The sequence below is a fragment of the Onychomys torridus genome, chromosome 18 (assembly GCF_903995425.1).
Source record: "Onychomys torridus chromosome 18, mOncTor1.1, whole genome shotgun sequence".
Lineage (NCBI taxonomy): Eukaryota > Metazoa > Chordata > Mammalia > Rodentia > Cricetidae > Onychomys > Onychomys torridus.
Window position 1 is genome coordinate 39881138 of NC_050460.1, and position 18599 is coordinate 39899736.

General features: G+C 39.0%; 1 long non-coding RNA gene across 4 annotated transcripts in view; it reads right to left on the reverse strand.

Annotated features, from left to right (window-relative positions):
* The window catches only part of LOC118569285, a 62580-nt gene extending 52918 nt beyond the window's left edge, over positions 1–9662 (reverse strand). For 3 of the 4 annotated variants that reach the window (XR_004943061.1, XR_004943062.1, XR_004943060.1), the window contains exons 1-2: positions 9635–9662; positions 9252–9412 (exon numbers count right to left, since the gene is read on the reverse strand). This is a non-coding gene — a long non-coding RNA (uncharacterized LOC118569285). Of the gene's footprint in view, positions 1–2556; positions 3196–9251; positions 9413–9634 lie in introns of those variants that run through there. The other variant, XR_004943059.1, reaches the window with a different exon arrangement.
* Between the last annotated feature and the right edge of the window lie 8937 nt (positions 9663–18599).

An 18599-nucleotide genomic window follows, 5' to 3' on the forward strand; every position in this document is an offset into this window, starting at 1 on the left:
CTAGCAGTTTCAGTGTTACAAGTTTCATGTTTAGGTCTTTGATCCATTTGAAGCTAGTTTTTGTGCAAGCTGACAGATATGGGTATAATTGTAGTCTTCTTTGTGTGAATATCCAGTTTTTCCAGCACCATTTTTTGAAGATGCTTTCTTTGGTCATGCACATGGTTTTGATTTCTTGTCAAATATTAAGCTAAAGTTATGTGTGCTCAGTTTCAGATCTTTGATTTTATTTCATTGGTTTACATTTCCATTTTCATATTAATGTCATATCTTTCTAATTATTACTGTGACTCTGTAATATATCTTAAGATCTGGAAGTGTAATCCCTCTGGCTTTGTTCTTTTTGCCCCAGATTGTTTTGGCTACCTGGTTTTTTTTTTTTTCTATTTCTGTTAAGAATAGAATGAGGATTTCGATTGGAATTGCATTGAATCTGTAAATAGGTAAAATGACATCTCCACAGTTTTTATTCTACTATTCCATGAGTGCATTGGCTTGTCTTTTCATTTTCCAGTGTCTTTCTCTACCTCTTTCTTCAGGGTTTAAATTTTCATTTGAGAAATCTTGCTTATATTTATTCCTCAATATTTTTTGAGGTTATTGTGAATGAAAGTATGTACAAGATCTCCTCTGTATGCTTGTTGTTGATGTATAAAAAAGCTATTATTTTGTGCAAGTTGACTTTGTATCCTGTCACACTGATGAATTTGTTTATTATTTCAAGAAATTTTCTGGTAGAATTTTGTTATCTCTAATGTATAGTGCCATCTTATCAACAAACAGGGATAGTTTGGCTTCTTCTTTTGCTATTTGTGGCTCTTCAATTTCCTTTTCTAATCTTATCTTATTGCTCTAGCTAGTACTTCAAGCACAGTACTGAAAAGAAGTGGAGAGAGCAGACACCCCGTCTCAATTTTGACATCACTGGAAGTGCTTCATGTTTTTCTCCATTTAGGCTCATGTTGGCTGTGGATTTCTTCTATATAGCTTTTATAATGTTGAGGTATGTTCCCTCTATCTTTACATTTTCTGAGATTTTTATCATGAAGGCATGTTGGATTTTGCTGAAGGCTTTTATGCATCTATTGATTTATTGCCTTGCAAATGTTGAAACATCCCTGCATTTTGGGGTTAAAACCAAGTTGGTCATAATGTACAATTTTTTATAATAAGCTTCACTGTATTTTAATATATATATTTAACTTAATTTCACATATCACCCACAGATTCCCCATCTTCCCTCCTCCCAACCCCCAGCCCTACCCCCCAATCCACCCCCCCATTCCCACCTCCTCCAAGGCATGGTCTCCCTTGGGGAGTCAGCCCAGCCTGGTAGACTCAGCCAAGGCAGGTCCAGTCTCCTCCTCCCTACACCAAGGCTGAGCAAAGTGTTTCAACGTAGGCCCCAGGCTCCAAAAAGCCAGCCCATGCACCAAGGACAGGTCCTGGCTCCACTGCCTGGGGGCCTCCCAAACAGTTCAAGCTAATCAACTGTCCCACTTATCCAGAGGGCCTGGTCCAGTTCCATGGGGGTTCCTCAGCCATTGGTTCACAGTTCATACATTTCCACTTGTTTGTCTATTTGTCCCTGTGCTTTTTCCCACAATGGTCTCAATATCTCTCGCTCATATGATCCCTCCTCTCTCTTGCTGATTGGGCCCCTGGCGCTCCACCTGGGTCTTAGTCGTGGATCTCTGCATCCACTTCCATCAGACATTGGATGAGAGTTCTATCATGACAGCCAGGATGTTCAGCCATCCAATCACAAGAGCAGATCATCTCAGGCACTCTCTCAACCATTGCCAGTCGTCTACAGTGGGGGGTATCTTTGTGGATTTCTGGTGACCTCTCTAGCACTCTGCTTCTTCCTATTTCCCTGGGGTCTTCATTCATCATGGTGTCTCCCTCCCCATTCTCCCACTGTGCTCCTGATCCACCTGGGACCTCCCACTCCCCTCAGCTCTCTTTCCCCCGACCCTTGCCCTCCATTACCACCCTCCCCCAGTTTGCTCATGTAGATCTCATCCATTTCTCTGTCATTAGGTGATCCCTGTGTCTTTCTCAGGGTCCTCTTTACTAGGTAGCCTCCCTGGAGTTGTGAGTTGCAGTCTAGTTATCCTTTGCTTTACATCTAGTATCCACTTATGAGTGAGTACATACCATGTTTGTCTTTCTGAGTCTGGGTTACCTCACTCAGGATGATTTTTTTTTCTAGTTCTAGTTCTACAATTTTTTGATGTATGTCTGTAATTTGTTTAAAAGTTTTTATTGAGTAGTTTAGTCTGTTTTCACCTGAGGTATTTGTCTGCAGTTTTACCCTTCCTTCCTTTCTTCCTTTCTTCCTTCCCTACCTCCTTCCTTCCTTCCTTCCTTCCCTCCCTTCTTCCTTCTCTTCTTCTTTCCCTCCCTCCCTCCTTCCTTTCTTGCTTCTTTCCTTCCCTCCTTCCTTTCTTTTTCTTTTTCTTCTCCCATCTTCTCTCTTTTTTGGTTGTTGTATCTTTACCTGGTTTTGGTATTAGGGTGATACTGGCTCCATAGACAGGGTTCTCCTGTCTATTTTTTTTTTTTTTTGACAGTTTAAGAAATACTAGCTGAAGATCTTTGGATGTCCAGTAGAATTCTGCTGTTAATCTGGTTCTGAACTAATTTTTTTTTAACCTGGAGGGCTTTTCATTACTATTTCAATCCCCTCATTTGTTGTGGGTATGCTTGGTTTCTTGACCTCTTCTTTGTTTAATTTTGGGTTTTTGGCTGAATACAGAAATCCATTTGAGTTTTCCAGTTTAATGGGTCACAGTTTTTAAACACTTGTACTTCAGTTCATGTGGCTATTTGGAAAGGCTTAAGAGGTTTGGCCTTGCTGGAGGAAGTGCATCACTCAGGGTGGTCTTTTAGAGCTTGATGCCTCATCCTACTTCTCTCTGCTTCTTGCTTGCCAATCAAGAGGTAAGCTCTCAGCTTGCTGCTCCATCTTTCATGCCTGCCACTTGCTGCCATACTTCCTCACCATGACAGACCTCTTAAAGCTATGCCAAAATAAGCCTTTTCTTCTATACATTGTCATGGTGGCAGTGTTTTATAGCAGCAACAGAAAAGTAACAATATGTAATTCAGTACTAGAGAGCAGGTTGTTGCTGTGAAGAACCTGACCCTTTTTCTTCCTTTCAGGAACGTGGAAAACATCGAAACTTTGCACTAGAAAAGAAATTGAGCATTGTAAGCAGAGCTTAATGGGCCATTCTATCAGGAACTTGGAAGATGGTAATGCTGAGAGCTATGTTTAATATGGCAGCCCACCCAGCTCAAAAAGTTTAAGATGAGAATAGCATTAACAATTAGGTTAGAGGCTCCTTGTGTGATATTTTTGCAAAATGTGTATCTACTTTCCACCCATGGACTAATAATTTGTCTGAGAATAAATTTAGAAAGAATGGACTGATTTTATTGCCATAGGAGATTTCAAGACAACCCAGTTTTAGCTTTATTACATAGTTCATAGCAATCACTCTGATGCAGGTCTACAGTGAAAAGGAGCATATGGGTCAGAAAGAAAGAGGAAACATTCAGTTTGGAGAGAAAAAGAACATTTGGCAAACTTGATGTTACAACCAAAGTACTAGAAGAGAGGCTATAACTGGAAGGAAATTAAGGTCTTTCAGGAGAAGCCTGATCTGCATTGAAATAGGGGAAAGATGTACTCATGACAGCCACTCTCCAAGTTACTGAAGGGGGGCAGGTTCCAGCCCTGGTGGTAACCAAATATGGCAATGACATTTATGAGGTGCTAGCTTTAAAGTCAAGCATGTAACAATGAAGGCATCATGTACTCATCTTCTGTAGCTTCAGCGAGCCACTATTTAGTTAGAATTGGGTAAGTCCTGATCCTTTGTCATCTGGTTCATTTCTACTTCTTTATGACATCTAGATCCTCTTTAAATGAATTAATTTTCTTATTTAAATCCTCCCCATTCACCTTGTTTCTCTAGAATCATAATCATATGAGGACAAAACCTCTACATTTCTGTTTTCTTTCCACTAGTACTTTAGATAATGTTTTTTTGTTTGTTTGTTTGTTTGTTTTTTGTTTTTTGTTTTTGTTTTTTTTCATGTAGCAAACAACTTGATAAATACCAAAGAAAAGAGAGAGGGTGGCATAAGCAAGCATTATTAATTTTTTTTTCCAGATCTGAGGATCAAACTCAGGGCCTTGCGCTTGCTAGGCAAGTGCTCTACCACTGAGCTAAATCCCCAACTGCATTATTAGTTTTTACAATGATTGTTAACTACATTTCTGTTGGCTATATCTCATATGTGTAATATAGTTAAAAGTTTTTGTATTGTATTCTATTCACCAGCTGTATCACATGTATTTAACATGTCTCTGTGTGGAATTTAACTCTTGGAACTTTTTTGGGCACTTAACATGATTCTATAATTCTGTATCTTGTGAAAAAATCATTTGTTGAATCTGGAAGTAAAAAAAGAAGGTAACAGGGGTGAATATAATTTTATCTATACATATATATTCATATCTATTATAACATTATCATATATTATATATATGAATGTAGAATATAAAACATATTCTCCATAGATGTGAGAATGTCATAATAAATCCATTATTTATTTTTAACTCATATATGCTAATAAAAAACAAAATCCAAATTTAAAAAGCAACAAGAAGATATTGCTATCTTCAGAGGATCTTTTGTCAGTAATTAAAAAACAAGAATGGAAAAATATCATGAGAAATCAAAGATTAAAGTTAAAATCTCCATGAACCAAGACAGTAATATGTTGGAGAGAAGTCCTCATAATCAGGCCAGTCCTAGTTACAATTATTAAGTGAGCTGAGTGTTCTCCTGGCTCTGTTTGCTGATAATAGTGAGTCATTCTTGCAGAACCAATTAATAAATCTCAACATACAGTCTACCTTGTAAAATTCCTGTAAATAATATTCTATGATATTACCAGTTTCCTGTTAGGTCCCCATGAAAGGCAGGACAAAGCTCACTTAGTACCTGTGGCTCCTCCCAACACTTCTCACCCTGCCCTGTACCCTAAAGCTCTCCAGACCAGGGGCTAGGCTTCTCTTCCTGTACCCTAGCTTCTTTCCTATATAAACCTGCCATTTAAGCCACATGCTTTCTTGGTCTCCTGGTCCTCAGGTCCTCTCTTGTTCCACTTGCTGTCTCTCCTCTTTTCTCTCTTCTCCTTCTCCTTCTCCTTCTTCTCCTTCTCCTCCTCCTCCCCCTCTTCCTTCCCTCCTTCTTTTTCCTCCTCCTCTTCTTCCCCTTCTTCCTCTTCTTCCTTTGTCTGTCTGTCTGTCTGTCTGTCTGTCTGTCTGTCTCTCTCTCTCTCTCTCCTGGTGGCCAGGTTAAGTCTCCCTCATATATTCAACAAAAAAAACTCAACCATACCTAGAAATAGTCATGGACTCATTTGTATTCACTTCCAAAGAAGATTTTTTTTAAAAAAGTGAATATGTGCCATTAACATTGTTAATTATGCTACAAATCTTTGTTAAGTCTCACAAAATATGAGGAAAAGAAAACTATTATCCTGCTATAAAGTATTGTGCCATGAAATTATAAGTTAATCTAGCATGTGAATTAGAAAAAAATCAACACTGATTTTGTCAGCAAGAATAATCTGGTAGTAAAATAAACTACAGAGTACTTCCATAGGGCAACATATGCCTTAACAAATACAGAGACCAGTTATGAAAAACTTGAATATAAATGAAAGAAATCACATACATCAAAACCATCAATTACAGAACAAGGCTCACAACAATGGGATATGGTAGTTAACACATTGTAGTTTAATGTTTTTATTTTTTAAATCAAGATTTGATAAATGTGATTGCATCAAAAGTGGGAGTAAGGGTGTCTCTGACTCTTTTGCCTGCTCCTGGGACCCTTTTCCTACTACTGGGTTATCTCATCCAGCCTTGATAGGAGGATTTGTGTCTTTTCTTTCTTGCATCTTGTTATGCCATGGTCAGTTGATCAACAGATTATTAGTAGCTAGTCTATATAAAGAGTTCACAGAATTGGGATTGGAGAGTTAGCTCAGGGGCTAAGAGCACTTGTTTGTTGCTCTTTTAGAGGACACAGGTCCAGTTACTAACACTGGCATGGTGGCTTACAACCTTCTGTAACTCCAATTCCAGGGGATAATATTGTTTGGTTTTCATTAAATAGAGTGGCTGCCCCTTTAGCAACTGTTTTCCTAATTGGCAGTTGCAACTCTGCAGGTACCAGCAGTGGTTTGGCTGCACTGGCCACAGCCAGGTGGGAATTTCTGTTCCCTCAGGCATTGGCTCTATCACGGCCATTAAAGGAAACTTTATCTGGTTCTCTATCCTTCTGTAGAACTCAGTATTCAAAGGTTGAGATGAAATTCTGCTTGCTTGGAGAGGCTAAATAACAAGTAGCTAACCTCCTCTCCTTGCTCATGTCTCCCAAAAAACAGGGTGTCCTTCTGCTCAGCCCCTACTTATCCTTTCTCCTGCCTAGCTATAGGCCATTCAGCTCTTTATTAGACCAATCAGGTATTTTAGACAGACAAAGTAACACAGATTCACAGAGTTAAATAAATGCAATGAAAAATGATGCAACACATCTTTGCATTAATAAATAAATATTCCACAGTATATTCTATTTTTACTAATATTCCACAATAGGATAAAGAATATTCTTCTGGCACTGGTGGGCACCAGGGGTATATGCAGCACATTTACACCCATGCAGACAAAACATACACACATAAAAAATAAAAATAAATAAATCATTAAGAATTAACAACAAAAGATAAAAACATCCAGTAAAAATCAGCAATATAAATGACATTGTTTCAACTGACATAGTGAAAATGGCCTAGAAGTACATGGGAAAATGGGCAACAGCTCTAGCCATTGGGAAAATACAAATAAAAACTACATTGAGATTCCATCTCACTCCAACCAGAACAGTTATGATTAGCGACATAAACAATAAAAAAATTCTAGTGAAGATCCAGGGGAAAAGGTGACCTTTATACTTTGCTGATTAGAAGATAAATTATTAATCATTTAGCAACTATGGAGATTGGTATCAAGGCTGCTTAAAAAATTGAAAATAGGGTGATGGGTAAAGGAATTTGCCATTGTACAAGTCAGGCCTGGCAAAACAAACAACCCGAGCTTGTTTCCTTAAACCCACATATTGTAGGAGAGAACTAGCTCCACAAAATTGTGCAATGATCTCCATACATGTGGAATGCACCCCATAACGTCCTCCCTACACAACAAACATACTACTACTACTAATAATAATAATAATGCATGAAAAATTACAAATATATTTTCTATACAACCTAGTTTTTTGGTTAGTTTTATGTCAACGTGACACAAGATAAAGTCAACTGAGCAAAGGGAACCTCAACTGAAAAAAAAAAATTCTTCAGTAGATTGGGCTGTAGGCAGGCAAGTCTATAGGACATTTTCTTAATTAGTGATTGATGGGCTGGGCCCACTCCTGGGCTGGATGTCTTGGGTTCTATAAGCAAGCAGGCTGAGCAAGCCATGAGGAGCAGACAATCCCATACATGGCCCCTGTCATCTCCTATCCTAGGTTCATGCCTTGTTTGAGTTCCTGCCTTCAGTGGACTGTGAATTAAGATATCTAATTACCTTTTCTCTGCTGTAGGTCATGGTATTTTATCATAGCAATAGTAACTTTAACTAAGACACCAACCATACCACTCCTGAGTCTGTACCGCCTCTCAAACAAAAATTATTTACTTCAGAGAGCCTGAATATAATATTTGTGTGAAACAACTTTCAGGAACCAAATATGAATTATACTGTGTCCATAGATGAGTGGTAAAGGAAATATGGCATGTAAACACTATAGCATTGTACTTAACTATAAGTAAGAATAATACTACATCCTTTGCAAGGAAATGGATGGAAGTGGGGATCATCATGCTAAGTGAAATAAGCCAGTCTCATCAGAATAAGAACCACAAATTTCTTTTATGTAGAGGCCAGAGACAAACAGAGGAGGAAACTCTGCTGGTTGGGGTTTTGTCCACTTGATACAAGCTAAACTAATCTTGGAAGACGGAAACTCAATTGATAAAATACCTCTATCAGATTAACCTGTGACCTTGACTACCAGAACAATTTCTTCATTCATGATTGATGTGGGGTGGGTAAGCCCACTGTGGGTGGTACCACCATGCTCATGTGATTCTGAGTTGTATAAAAAATAAATAAATAAAGCAAGCTAAGTGATTATAGCGAGGAAAGCCAGTAATCAGTGTTCCATCTCTTCATGATCTCTGATCTAGTTATGGCCTCCAGGTTCTGCTTGAGTTTCTGTTCTGACTTCCCTCAATAATAGAGTGATACTGAAAGTAAGATGAAATAAACCTTTTTTTTTTCCCATAAGCTGGTAATGGTGTTTATCACCACAACAGAAAGCAAACTAGAGCACATGAAAGTCAACAGGGAGCTACTAGAAGTAGGGAAGAGAAAGGATGAGTGATGACAATGGTCATGAAAGAGTGTTTAAGATGGAAATATGATCAAAATGCCATATAAGCATGCATGTGAATATCACAAAGACTGTAATTACAGATACCAATAAGAAGAATAAAGTATATAAAATCATGTTTAAATTTTAATTTGGAATGAGGAGGTATAACTCTGGTCGAGAGCCTGCCTACCACATGAGGCTGAACGGTTCTGCATTTGATTCTCAGCACAGATAAAATGGAAGAGGCACACACATATAAATTAATAAATAAGTGTAATAAAGTAAAAAAGGAAGGAATATTAAAAAATGACAAATGTTAACGAGTGATGACTTTTAGCTTCTGAAAGTATTCTTTGGTGCTGTTTTCTTTGTTCAATGTTTATATTGTCAAATGTCTTTACCAGTAAAGAAGATTTTTGTTTAAAAATAGGTAAGAAAATGGATCATGAGATTATTTTATATATTTATGTATACAATCAATTAAATATCACATATACATTTTTTCAAAAAGAAAGCCCATAGACTCTTCAGTGAAAAGTTTCCATGCTAATATGGTAAACTGCTTAGATTTATGGTCACTTTAAAAGCACATAAATAAATGATATAAAACAGTTTGTATATTAAAATTTCCCAATTATTTGAAGAGCTTTAATTTATCTTCCTTGTTCCTCAAAATTTAATATTACAGATTTGGATACATACAGAGCAAACCTTCAGAATATTTACCTGTGAAGGCAAAGTCTCAGGAGATGTCTAGCAGATTGGAGAAGATTCCAGGAATCTAACTCTTAGTGTTCTTGGTAGAGTAGCCCTTCGTTAACACATTCTCTTCAGGTTTCCTATGGGACATGAGATGAAAGCTTCTTCAGCATCTTCATACTGCAATCCTATACACAGTAAAAACCTGGTGTTAAATATTGTCTTTCAATTTTTAACAATTTGTAGTTGAAAAGTATCAAATTATTATTTTGAAAGTACTCTCTGTATCTTTTTTTCTTTTCATTTTTTTAGTGAGAAATTTTCTACTCACTCTACATACGACCCACAGATCATACCTCCTCCCTCCTCCCACCCCCAGCCCTCTCTCCCAAGCTACCCCACATCCCTACATTTTCCAAATCAAGGTCTCCCATGGGGAGTCAGAAGAGCCCTGCACACTGGACCTAGGCAGGTCCAAGCCCCTTCCCACTGCATCAAGGCTGAGCAAGGCGTCACACCATAGGCTCCGGATTCCCAAAAGCCTGCCCATGCACCAGGGACAGATCCCGATCCCCCTGCCTGGGTGCCGCCCCAAACAGTTCAAGCCAAACAATCATCTTCTGTATCCAGAGGGCATAGTCCAGTCTCTGTTTCTTTGACAAATACTGTTTTGTTGATTTACTGGCCCTTTGGACCCTGTGAAGTGAGCTCATACCATTTGCTTGTTTGTTCTGCTGGGTGATTTTTCCCCCTTGCTTATTATTTTCAAAACGTTTGAAAATGTTTGTTTACATATCCTTCTACTTGCGTCTCTCCATCTGCCTGCTTGAGGATACTATTTTTTGCCATGTTTTTAGTTTTCGTTCTAACTTTTCCACCACCTGTGCTTTCTTAAAATAAAACGGAATTTTTAGCTTTAGATGATAATTATTTTTACATCAGGCTGGAAAGTACTTGGAAACACTTTGTCATCATGGTTGCTTTCATAATTCCATTATCCACCATATAGATGCAGGCACAGGGGCTATGGTCTCTATACCCTGCTGACTCTTTCTATCTAAAAGGGAAACGATTTCTCCTGCACCACAAGTGTCTTTTTCTGAAATAGTACCTTGATGATTCTGTCCTTTGTACACATAGATACATACGCAAATATAGTACTCAGACAGATGCTAATATTTAAAAGCATCTTTCAGATTTGCAGTGAAAAACAAAATGGAAATTTCAATATTTGATTCTTTATTCCAAGATCTGGGTATTCTATGTTACCTTCCTGGCATTTTTTTTTTTTTTTTTGGACAGGGTTTTCCTGTGTAGTTTTGGTGCCTGTCCTGGATCTCGATCTGTAAACCAGGCTGGCCTCGAACTCACAGAGATCCACTTGCCTCTACCTCCCGTGTGCTGGGATTAAAGGCGTGCTACCACCACCCGGTGATCCTTTCTGCCATTCTTAAAGGACTTTTTCTCCTTCATGTAGACTAAATGTAACCATCCCTATATGAAGAACAGGGGCCCATTATAGGGAAAATGTATATATATATAAGAATTGCCTGGGCTGACAATACTCCCTCCAAGAGCCAAAAGCCACATAGCAAAACCCCGTATCTCAGGCAGGAAAAGTCCTCTTTTGAGTTGTTAGTCAGGGCTATTCAAGACTTCCATACACATACAGATTATTCCTACTGCTCTTGGTTGGACTCTGGAGTCAGCACTGTTCTGAAGGTACCCAAATGCTCCATGCAAGCTTCCAAAGGAAGGAAACAATTACCAGTCTTATCCAGTCACTGATGCCTATGAACTACAATGCCCGGCATAGCAGGATAACCCTAAGGGTACAGTAGTGGTACATGTTAGAGAACACAAAAGTGCTCTAATTGGACTTAGGTCAGCTCAACAAGAGGGAAATCATGCCTGATAGAGTACTTCAGTTGTAAAAGCAGGATTTTTATGGGGTTATATCTTGTCTTGCTCAACAGTTATCAGTCTGAAACAACCCAGAAAGGACTGTTTGCTAAGACAGCCTATCTCACAAGATAAAGTCTTGGTTGAGCACAGCAATTGGTTATCTAGTACCAAAGAGTAAGCCCTAAAAGCATATACATACAAGCAACATAACATGGATTGAATAAGTTACATTTATAATATAGTCACACATATATACATACACACATACACACACAAACAAAGAAAAAGATGATGTGAATTTGAATGAGAAGCATGGGAGTACTTAGAAAGGGTTGGAGAGAGGAAAATAATGGGGAAATGATGTAATCATATTATAATCTAATCCCGTCTATAGAAAAGTAAAAGAAATACTCCCCTTTTAGAGAAATTATAATACTGAAACTGGGGGTTTATTGGAACAGTCATGATGATAAACTGTGAAGAGACTACAACCAAAACACTGGCCCTGAAATTTAAAACTCATCCCTGTTAAGTTCTTTCTAGGAAAAAAAAATGCAAGTTGTCTTCTCTTACCTTGCTAAGTTTCTTCTCTGTTAGCAGATTTCACCTTCTTAATATTATAGCTTCATTTCTGGGGCCTCTTGCCCCACCCTGTGGTCTATGGCTTGCTTTTACCCTGGCATTGACTCCAGGTACAACAATGTCAAAACAAAAGAAAACTCATTTGAAGATTTCTCTGCCTGTTTCCCCGTATGTGACATTTTCAAGCCAAACATATCTTCTGAAACACTGTTCTATCCAACCACCAAGTGTTCCACCAGACTGGGACTTCTGCTTGCCTGCTTGGTAATTCCTATTTAAGTCATCCCTCAAATTATGTGTTTGCATGTGCTGACTTGATCTGGCTTCATTCTGTCATTTCTTGGGTCCAATTCCTTATCCTCAATAGAATGCAACTCTGCTCATGTTCATCAAACCAAGCCAGTGACTCATTTTCAGGGCTTCCTTCATTGGTTGCAAACTGAAAACATCCAACCCATGAGTACTTAATCTAGGAAGGCCTTTCTTCTTTTGGTTGCCAACTTCTTCACCTGACTCTTAGCTTCATTCTCTTCCATGTGTTTCTGTTCAAATACCTCTACCCTAAAGTGTCAGCCCAGTCTTAACATCTTCCTTCAACATTTCCTTTTTCATATGCTTTGATATAGGCTACAAATTTTATTTATATATCAGTAAATTATAAATGTATGTCCAGAACTGAGAACTCATTAATGAACTCAAGTTTAAAATTAACAGCATAGCCTCTTGGTGTGTCATTAATAAATATACTAAAATTGACATATCTAACACTAAATGGCTGGCTCATTATTCTATCACACAGTCCCTCTACCAGTATTTTCTCTTAGTGATTTTTCTATGATGCAGGAAGTCAATGCTACAAAATGGATGCAACGTGGTGTCTCAGTAGCTGGCCCAGCACCCTCAGCTTGGGCACAGATACAGATTTTTGCCGGCTTATTCTGTTGCTCAGTCAAAAGGGAAAATGTTGACTTATTGGAGACGAATTCCCAAACAAATGAGCAGGAGAAAAATAGTAGTCAGTGCGTGATTTTAACATTATAGGATTCTAAGTCAGTCTCCCCATGATCCTCTGTTCTGGTCCAAGGCTTTCACACGTCAGCCTTCTGGGGGACAGTTCATGTACAAGTTAGAGTGACTGCAAATAGTATCTATGAGTGAGTATATGCAGTTCTCTCAGAGACTCAAAGCAATAAGAGGCACTGTCAAGATGAAGACTACGTTCTCAGTTGGGCTTTCATTTAGTTCTCACACTTTAATAGAAGATGTTCTCTGACACGCTGGTACAATTCTCATTTTCTATTCTATCAACTGAAAAAAAAATATTACCTATGATTCCAGAATGAAAAAATTCAGTTAGTATCAGGTAAGGAAAAAGTTTTTACAATACTTTTATTTTTGAGATAAGAAAATATTTAATATGCTAAGCCATTTAATAAGAAAAATAAACTGCCAAGGGCCAGGTCCCTGTGACTGGGAAAAGCTCACAAGAATGCTCCTCTTTCCAATTGTCAAGGTTACTGAAAAGGGCCACAGGAGGTCTGACTCTCAGCCAAACAATACTCAGTGGGAAGAGATTCCATTTCTGGGATCTCAGTAGGTGTTACTTACTATGGTTCACACAAAAGACCCACAGAGGGAAGATGATGCCAGTTAAGGTTATCAGGGAAAACCACTGTTGGAGAGGATGTCTAGGGCTTACTTAGCCTTTCCTGTTTCCCTCTTAGAGGATGGCTCCACATAAGCTATGCCCAGCAGAGAAGAGCACTCTACTTTAAATGCCCCCAGAGAACAGGTACTACAATTCTTCAGCACAGCCACATTCACAGGCAGCTGTTCAGATTTATCTATATACTATAAGTTTTCATGGACAAAATTGACTTTTTAATCATACAGACTTAGTCCACTCTGCCCCCAAATAGAAACAAGTATTAACAGTGTTGACATTGATGCTACTTAACTGCTGGAATTACAAATAGATCAATTTAAATTACATTCTGGTCAGTACAAGAAACCTTTCTGATACCAAAATCTTTATTTGCTGTAATTGGGTATAAGTAGATGAAAACTACAGGAGCGTTGTAAAGATCTGGCTAGTCTGAGGATACTGAGATACAATTATTTGCCCATGGCTGATCTGTCAGCATGGATATTAATTGACCTTGTTATACAAGATGAAGTTGGAGCTGAGTTCCACTTGTGACATGGTACTTAAAACTTTTGCTGATGACAAGTTGAGCCCATTTGTTGATGTCACAAAAGGATGCTCAAGCACATCCACATTCTACAGAGCATTGACAGGTTATTTCTGGGATGTTTTCAAAAGCCAGACTATAATAGAATAAAATTTGAGATAATATTTTACTGTTCTTCATCAGCCACTGACAGCCACTTGGATAGGCTAAATCAGCACCATTCTGAATCAGATTAGTCCAGTTCAAATAAGCAAATAATTTAAAATAAGCACACAGCCAGACATCCCTTGAACCTGCATTGGCCTCTGTCTCCTTAGTGTGCATTCATGCATGTCCCAGTAAATGAGGAAAAGAGAATTGGATATAACTGTCCTAGATCAATGACAACCAAGGCAATAAATTGACCGGTGAAAATAGAGTTATAAGAAGTCCACTTCTACTTCATAGGCAAATAATGGGGCTTGATGAATACTTGGTATAAGTTTCCAGGTACAAAATAAGTGAATAGGCACACAGTTGTCATGTATATGTTTAGTTTTTCTTTGGGCTGCATCTGCAAGAGTGCACAGTGCTGGGAAAGAAACCATGTTGAGTGCACTGCATGTGCAGAAAGACATGAAGGAGAGGGACTTCCTAGAAAGGTCCAATGTGGCCGTTTTTGCACAATTGGCCTGTGGCAAAATATGAAGAAAATTTGAGTGACTGATCTGAGCCCTTGAAGACCTCAGTCTCACAATACCTTTCAGAGCTTTAAGAGACATAATGAAGATAATACTGGTGTAGGATGGATGACACCTGACTAACATCTGAATTGCCATGACTGGAAGGCAGAGCTGGCCATGCCACCTCCATTTTCTCACCATGCCCCTCCAGTGCAGAATCCTGTGCTTGCTCCCATTTGAAAGGAGACTGAACAAAGATCCCTCTCTGTCACAGTCTTGTGACCCACCTTCCCAGACTCACTGCTACTTACTTTTTCTCTTCAACCCAATTACATCCTCCTGGCTTCTCCTGGACCAAGTCAATGTTGACACTTGACCATCAACATCATTTGCAAGAGGACAGATGCAGATATTTTATCAGAAGCTGTGCTGGCTTCCTTCGATGTCATGTGTCTTGGCATCTATTTCAAATATAAGTTTAATTCTGTCCTACAGGAAGCAGGGAGTCAACCTTGACACAGATTTTTCTTTCTTTGTCCCATTTCTTTAGTTTGCTGATCTAAATATCAGCCTTACACAACAGCCTCCTAATGACCTTGGCCTCTAGAACACAGATATAACCTAGACATCCCCACCCCAACTCCTCCATCCACAAACATGCAGATAAACTGTAATGACTACCTCTTGGCCATAGCACAACTACAGAACCTCTGCCAACTTGCTCTAAGCCCACAATGAGAATCCCTGAAGGAAATCTACTTGTGGAACTCCATGGGTCCTCCAGACCTATTACTCCACAGATATTTGACCCTGTCTTGTTCCACAGCCTATAGTAGGGCATGCATGTCAGGGCAGATTCTCTTTTCCTTTGGTGCAGGAGAACACTATCCTTCCCTCTTGCATCTGTAAGTAATAAACCACTTCTATGTTTTACTGTACTGCTTCTTCTATGTCACACCCAAACATCCACACCCATACTCAGTATATCTACTAGTCAGGGCTCTCCTGAACAGAAGGTATTTGGTAGTCATAAACTGTACATAGGTCAGACATAAGCTGAGGAGTGTTTGACACATAAACAAGCTATCATTGAATGGACATTTGGAAAGTCAGATACTTGGGCTTTAAGTGTCTACCATGATGAAGAAGGGTTTGTGAAAAGCATATAATAAATATCTGTCACCAAATCACTACAGACTCTTCTGGGCAGGATTACATTTTATAGCCACTCTTATGAGAGAGAACTTAATACTAATTTACTAATTAGAAAGAAATACATAGTACTCACTTATCAAGCCAGCTATTTTTCTATGAGATTGACAGCTAACTATAGCAGTCTCCCCATTATCAAGTTCTACACTCTGTGGTTTCAGTTGCTTGTGTTCAGCCATGATCAGAAGAGATTAATGGAAGATTCAAGAAATAAATAACTCATAAGCTTTGTTTGTCAATCTGAGTAGCATGATGAAATTTTCCGCTACCATTCCACTCTATCAAGACTAGGGTATGAATTATTCCTGTGTTCATTGTATTCACACTGCCTTGTTCAGTGGGAGGAGAGGGAGTGAGTGAGGGTGAGCACACAGTCATATAATTTTTGATACATCTATTTATGCTTGCTAATCCCTTACTATTTCTACTTTACATATAAAATGCTATAATGAGTATTTTTATGACTCTGTAGGGCTTGATATTTCCTATGATTTTACACATCTATGTGGGCCATGTGACTATATAAACAGAGCTCCCCATTTCAAAGCAATTCTCTAAAATTTTCACATCTGTCCATGAGTTTACCTATCACTTTGTTCCCACTGCTGCTGGTAGGCAATGATCTTCATGGGGAACTATTCTAACCACCTCATCATTTCTATCCTGCTGCACTAGCATAGCGCCTGGCATATAGTAAATCCTTTATACATGTTTAGTGAGTGAATAGCATTAGAAAGAGCTATTCATTCAGCATTCTGAAAAGAAACACAGTAGTTACAATCAGACTTGAACAATAAGGGTTAGCTGATAAAATGTATGGGTTTCCTCTCAAATGCATTTATCAGAACACTAGTAGGTATTCTTTTACCTACATGTTAATAAATGCCTAGTCTAAAATCCATGGTCATCTAGAAAAGCTAACTGCCTATGAGCCTACATCACTAAAATGTTAAGAAGTTGGATTCTCTAGTACCTGTAAGGACGAAGCAAAAGGCTTTACTCAATCCACTGAATAGCAAGAATGAGACTGTAAAGTGAATTTACTGAGCACCAGTTACCAACTTACCTGAGCATGCTGACACAACACACTTATATGCAGGGATTTATGTAAATCAAATATGTTTGCAAGGAATAACAAGAAGCCTGAAACAATTCAGTAACCAAGGCTCAGAGTTCAAACAATCAGATGAGGATAGACCTTCTGAACAGCTATATAGGACTGTGCTGGTTTGAAAGAAAATGGCCCCCCAAGGGTGGTGGCACTATTAGGAGGTGTGGCTTTGTTGGAGTAGGTGTGGCCTTGTTGGATGAGGTGTGTCACTGTGGAGGTGGGCTTTGAGGTCTCATATATATTCAAGCCATGCTGAGTGTCTCAGACCAATTCCTATTGCCTGAATATCAAGATGTAAACTCTTAGCTTCCTGTCCAGCACCATGTCTGTCTGCATGCTACCATGTCCCACCATGGTGATAATGGACTGAACCTCTGAACTATATATAAGGCACCAATTAAATATTTCCCTTTTTAAGAGTTGCCATGGCCATGGTGTCTCTTCAGAACAATAGAAACTCTAAGAAAAGGACATCTGTGCAGCAATGCAGCATCCAGGGCTAATACTTCAAAGGACATCCTATTTATAAGGTCTGGTAACATCTTGGGCTATGCAACCCAGTCTTTTTTTTGTGTTGCTTTCCTGGTCCTTCCTTTTTTCCATCTTTCCTTCCTTTCTCCCTTCCTTCCTTCTTTCCTTCCTTCCTTCCTTCCTTCCTTCCTTCCTTCCTTCCTTCCTTTCTTTCTTTCTTCTTCTTCCTTTCTTCCTTCCTTTCTCTCCCTTTCTTTCTTCTTCTCTCTCTCTCTCTCTCTCTCTCTTTAAATTTATTTTCATATGTATAAGTGTTTTGCCTGAATATATGTATGTATGCTCTATGCATGCCTGGCAGCCAGAAGTGGGCATTGGATTCCCTGAAACTGGAGTCACAAATGTTTTTGAGCCATTGTATGGTGCTGGGAATTGAACCCATCCAGTTCAAGAGCTGTAAATGTTCTTAGTTACTAACCCATCTCTCCAGTCTTCTAGTTACCCTTGAGAGGGACAAATGAGAAAAGGGTAGACTATGTTAGATCATCTGAACAGGGGCCCTGCAGAGGCTGTGGCAGCATGAACACTAAGAACATTTCCAGTTATAAAACTCACTGTAAGTCTGACATGCATGGGATTGTGAAAATCTAGAGGAAAAAGTGCTTCAGCACAGGACACTGGACCAGACACAGATGGGCAATTTAAAAATTAAAGTTTTGATAAAAGACCAATAAGCTCCATCAAGGTACACTCTGAAAAAGTGGCCTCAATCCCCTGAAGTGGGGATTTCAAAGGTGCTAGTCCATCTGGACATATTTCTGAGAGGAATTCATTCACTGCTGCAAAATTCTTTCATGTTGTTTCAGATGTTGAGTTGCATGATGTCTGATCAGAGCTTGTTCCTGATTGTTAATTTGAAAACTACAGCAGAGATTTTGTGCCCTCAACTCAGAAGGAACCCCACAGGGAGGCTCATATGATAAGCTTTAGATTCCATTAACATACAGAGAGGGGGCAGGGGGAGGGTTAAGGGAGGAAGGAAGGCAGGCAGGGAAGGAGGGAGGGAGGAGAGAGGAGGGGGAGAGAGAGGGAGAGAGAGGGAGAGACAGGGAGAGAGAGAGAGAGAGAGAGAGAGAGAGAGAGAGAGAGAGAGAGATCAGCTGCAGTTTGGTTCTCTTCGCCTCAGAGATGCCACCAGAAAGCAATGAGAAAACATATAAATCATACAAATTAATGAGGCATT